Here is a 5,602-nt window from a genome sequence, read left to right as displayed (position 1 = left end):
CTATTTGAAAGATCGGTCGGGTTCTTGGTCGAGAAAATTTCCGATATCGATCTCCTCGAAGGTCTGAAGCCACTGCTGATTCCTTCAAGTAGATGAAGGTTTCTTGATACCTCTTTTTCTCCTTTTTTCTTTCTTTTTCTTCTTGAACTGATCTAGGGTTCTTGCGAACTGTTTCTGATTTCTATGACCCTTTACGGTTCCACCTAAAAAACAATTATTACTCCTTTGCACAATTTCTTCTCCTCCTTAGAAAAGATCCACTGATTCCTGAGCAGAGAAGCTTTGCCGTGTCATCTCCTGCCAAGCCAAGCAACTATTGAATGATTCTTGGTATGACCTCCCACTCTTTCTTATTTCCACTCCTTTTTCTTGGATTGACCCAAGATCCATAGATAAAACCCTAGAAACCCACTTTGACAACGTGAGAAACCATAGACCTGAGATTTTGAGATTATTTTTGTTATAACCGCAGAAGGACGTGTATAATTCTTCTTTTTGTCAAGATGTGCGATTTCTGAAATCCTCTTGCTTCTAACCCTAGAAAACCAAATTTGTTGTACTCGTTTGCACTATATAAGATGTGTGAGATCCCTTCAGGGTCTAACCATTGGAAAAATTTTATTTTCGTTATTGAATTAATGTGATGATAGCCTTTCTTTTGAAGTTGAACTACCTAAGTTCTGCTCTAGATTAACATTAGGTCTTTCTTTGGAAATTTTAATTTCACGGCAATATGCTCTTTTTAGTTTGAATTAAGGTTATGACTCCAATATTTCCAAGTCATCCGATCCTCTTTGGCATCTGACTTTTGAAGTTTTTCAACCAGGTTTTAATTCACACGTTCCATTTATGTATTTTTTATTAGTTTTACACTTTTATTTTTGGCAAATACGTTTTTACTTCCTGATACTCGTTATTTATCTAGTAGAAAGGTTGAACAGCTCTTCCTGCTACCCATTTCATGTGTTTTAGGATTCTGTAAGATTTTATTTAATATATTTAGGTTTATGAACTGTCTAGAGTTCTGTCCGTGCATTCTTTATAGTATATGATACGGGATAACAGTTTACCTCGGTTGAGACCAACAATCTCAGAACCTCGGTGATATGGCGACTTGGTTGGTCCAGTTGGAACTGAGCCGAGGTGATGATCCGAGATTTGCGGCAGCATTTTCGTGCTGAATACCTAGCTTATCTACGTCACATTTTAAATGTGTCCTAAAACTAATGGATAATGGTCCACCTCGGCCAGATAAGGCAGGAGCAGTATGGTCCACTCCGCCACCTATAAATAGGGGGCATGGGGAACCTCTAAGTATGCTCTCTAGACAAACATTCTTTCTCCTTTCCATTATTTTTTGGTGATTGACTTGAGCATCAAAGGGTTCCCACTGGAAATAACTCTGGTAAGGGACTTGGTTTGCAGGTTCTTTCTATCGGTGCTAGATCAAACTCCAGCCATCCTAGATTCACCAGCTCTAGCGTTAGACTGGTTGCCTGCAGCAACAATATATATATTAGAATAGATAAATATCGATCTACACTGTAACTCATGATGAAAATGTTTTGTAGTGGCCGGTCAAAGGGTGACCTAAAAATTTCTATATGCTTTGAGTTCCTAAATCGTAATCTGAACATGCAAGACTTATACTTAATGATCATGGTCAAAATAACCAATACGGATTCCTAAATAATACATGAAAATAGTAATTCATAGAGTGCAGCTCACCAATTCCCCGCTTGATTGTTAAAGTTCGTTTCCATTTTTCCTTCTCATATACTTAAATCAGCTGGTTTGATTGATATTTATGTCATTTTGCTGATGGCTATTTTGTTGGCTCTGGGTATTGCATAACGTTTAAATTGCAAATAAAGTATCACTGGCAATTCCCAGGTTTGCTAATTTATCCGTCCAAACATGTATTGTGCCCATTTTATTCTATCAATTACATACTGTTTGTGTGTACATGAAAAGTCCATCAGGAGTTGCTGTTAGTATGCATCTGTTTAACTTGTTTGTGGGGCAAGGTAGACCATTTTTTTCCAACTGTCTGGAATTTTCCTATTTATGTGAGTAGTTACTGGATCTGGTGCATCTGTTTCCCTATACCTTAATTATATTATTTATTTATTTATTTATTTTGGACATATGTCTTAATAGTTCAAGGCATAAGATGCATTCCAGATCAAGGTCCTAGAACTACATGTTTCAGTTGGATGCTTCGGTTAGTTGAAGCTTGACTCGAAGGACTATATGCTTCATTGTTGGATTGTTTCCATTGTATAATCAAAATTTAGCACAACTAGAATCCTGTTTTTCTACTAATTAGCTTCAATATATATAATTTCAACTCTAACCATGCGGTGCGTAAATTTTGTGTAAGAGGCCTAGTAAATTATCAAAGAATTTAGCATTTCTGTCTCTCTGATACTCCAAGCATCAAGACGAGGTTAGATAAAGGGAAGGGCAGGCACTCCTACCTCATGTAGTATGGGTTCTGATCATTGTGGAGGTTGCATTCATTTGCTTGAGAGGATGATACCTAATGTATGTCCTAAGAGCTTGGTTGTGCAGTAGTTATTCTGCTACTGTTCTTCTGTCTGTATTCTGTTTCTTTATTCGATCCTCATGGTAATTACATGAAGTGGAAAATCAGCATTACATTTATGTATGTGGACTGGTCAAAGCTGTTGGTGTAAAGTTTAAAGTAACCTTAGCAATCAGCGTTGGTGATAATCATGCGGGCATGCTTCATTAAGTGGATACATGGAATAATATCAGTGGTTTTGATTACGCAGTTCGCTGGCATAACTATCACTCAATCTGTATATCCTGTTGGACCATGAAATTTTTCTGAAAAATCTGAGAATACAATTACAGGAATTTTATACTCAATTTATGTTGGGAATCTTAATAAAGCCTCACACTCTGTAGGTTTGTTCTTCTATGGCTGGTTTACTTTAAACTATTGTCATTTTCCTTCTGTAGACTGTTCTTCTTGCGGTGACATATTTCCAATCTGTCATGTCTGCTGACATTGTGCTTTCCAAGGTTCTATTTTTTTCTGCACTTGTGCAACAAGGATCTTGTCAGTGGTACAACTTGCATTCCTGAAATTTCAAGCCATAACTATCTTCTGGACTCAATGCTGACATTTTCCTCAACAAATTCACAAAATGCAGTTTCTATAAGGGCATCAACTTCGGTACTATTATTTTCTTATTGAGGGATAAGCATTATGCAGCATACAATGATGATATGAGTTGCTGGATGGTGTCTTCTACACCTCACTTCGGTGCTTGCTTTAAAGATCTTCAAGAAGCCTTCCGTTCTTCTCTGAAGGTACATCGCCATTCGTTATCCACATCAAGATTGTTGCTCAGCTGTGATTGTCGGTACTTATGGACATTTAATCTTTAACCGATTTTGTCAGTGTTGGTGCAAAATTCGCTTGCGTCGGAGAAGCTGAAGTCGGGGAAGTCACGATCGCCGCAGGGACCTGCAAGGAAAGTCTAAACCGGAGGTGGGGTTGCTCCGGCAAGACCCTCCGACGCTCAAGTCAGTTCTCTGCCTCAACAAGAATGGAGCGCTCGAACGGAGAATTTAGCAGAGTTTTGAGATAAGAAATGAGCTTATAGAATAACGTATCTGGGTCCTCTTTTATAGACGGGGGAGATAACGGATTGATGGCGGTATCTGTAATCGTCTGGCATTGGGCTGCCCAGGGTCAGACGGAGTTTGCTGCGAAGAGTAGTGGAATGGACCCGTGGCTATCACTGGGGCGTGCCACGTGGAGTCTGCCGCGTGAAGTGGGGCGGTGTTTGTTGTCGTGACTTGCCAGCGGATGGGAGAATCGCGCGGTATCCATTGCAGGAGGTGGAGCAGGATCGCGGCCGTTTATCGTGGCCTGTCAGGTAGTAATGGAGCCGCGTGGGATCCGTCGTAGGGAGTGGAGCAGTGCTGCGATCGTTACTGCGGCCTGTCAGGGAGTGGTGGAGCTGCGCGGAATCCGCCGCAGGAAGTGTAGCAGAATCGTGGCCGTGACTGTGGCCTGGGAGTGCAGATTTGTCGGCTGAAGTTTGGCTGTGGTCGGAGTCTGACCCCACGTAGGGGTCCGGGCGGAGTCCTCCTTGCGGTTGGGGTAGTGGGTGGAGCCCGGCTCCCGTGGGAGTCCGGGTGGAATCCCCTGCAATCAAAATCAGATGCAAAGTCCGGCTCCCATAGGAGTCCAGACAAGGCTTACCGGCAGCTGACGTCGAGGACGGAGCCCGGCTCCCATAGGAGTCCGGGCGGAGTCCACTTGCGGTTGAAGTTGTTGACGGAGTCCGGCTCCCGTAGAAATCCGGACGAAGTCTGCTTGTAGCTGTTGGAGTTGAGGACGAAACCCGGCTCCCGTAGGAGTCCGGGTGGAGTCTCCCTGCAATCAAAGTCAAAGGAGAGGTCCGGCTCCCGTAGGAGTCCGGACGAGATTTACCAGCGGTCGATGTTGAGGACGGAGTCCGGCTCTCTTAGGAGTCCGGACGGAGTCAACTTGAGGTCGGAGTTGTCGTCGGAGTCCAGCTCTCGTAGGAGTCCGGACGAAGTCTGTCTGCAGCCGTTGGAGTCGAAGACGAAGCCCGGCTCCCGTAGGAGTCCGGGTGGAGTCTCCCTGCAATCAAAATTAAAGGCGAAGTCCGGCTCCCGTAGGAGTTCGGACGGGGCTTACCAGCAGTTGACGTTGAGGGACGGAGTCCGGCTCCCGTAGGAGTCCGAGCGGAGCAGTTGACGTTGAGGACGGAGCCCGGCTCCCGTAGGAGTCCGGGCGGAGCAGTTGACGTTGAGGACGGAGCCTGGGCTCTCGTAGGAGTCCGGGCGGAGCCCGGTTCTCGTAGGAGTCCCGGGCGGAGTCTACTTGCTGTTGAAGTCGTCGGCGGAGTCCGACTATCGTAGGAGTCCGGACGCAGTCTGTCTTGCAGCCGTTGGAGTCGAAGATGAAGTTCGACTTCCGTAAGAGTTCGGACGGAGTCTTCTTTTAAGGTCGGTCTTGTTGGCGGAGTCGTTGATTCTGTTGAGGACTTCGGCTGGGGGTATTTTATACCCAACAGTCAGGTTTTAAAATTTTGTCAACAACTTAGTATACGTGAGTGGTTATGTGGGGTTCTAAATTTTTCATAGGTCTAATAAAGGAGTAGTTTTCTAGTACAGTCAACTCATTGAAAATTGATTCATAAACTAAATTGTACAACCTTAATATATTGTGATGAACTTGGTTCCTTCACGTGGTACATGAATGATCCAAACTGTTGATGCTATATATAATATTTTAAGCTGATTGCTTGTTTTCTCTGGTAGTTGAAGTTCTAGTGCAGTGCAATTTACTTATTTTCCTTATAGAACAGAATCATAATTTGTTCCATCTATACCAATTCATGATTTCCCTTCTCTGATAAATCAGGTAACTAGAGGAAAATCCTTAAAGTCTAGCTGAAATAGTTGTATCATTTGTTGAGCTTGACTTAATTTTCTATTTGGCGTGTCTTTTGAAAGATGAACAATGTGGTAGATTGGGTTATATCATATGTGGTCGAGCACATCAGAGATGAACTTGGTGACAAGGTGAGAT

The sequence above is a fragment of the Elaeis guineensis genome, chromosome 4 (genome assembly GCF_000442705.2).
Source record: "Elaeis guineensis isolate ETL-2024a chromosome 4, EG11, whole genome shotgun sequence".
NCBI lineage: Eukaryota > Viridiplantae > Streptophyta > Magnoliopsida > Arecales > Arecaceae > Elaeis > Elaeis guineensis.
The sequence above is the reverse complement of the archived record's forward strand: the minus strand, read 5'-3'. Positions refer to the sequence as shown.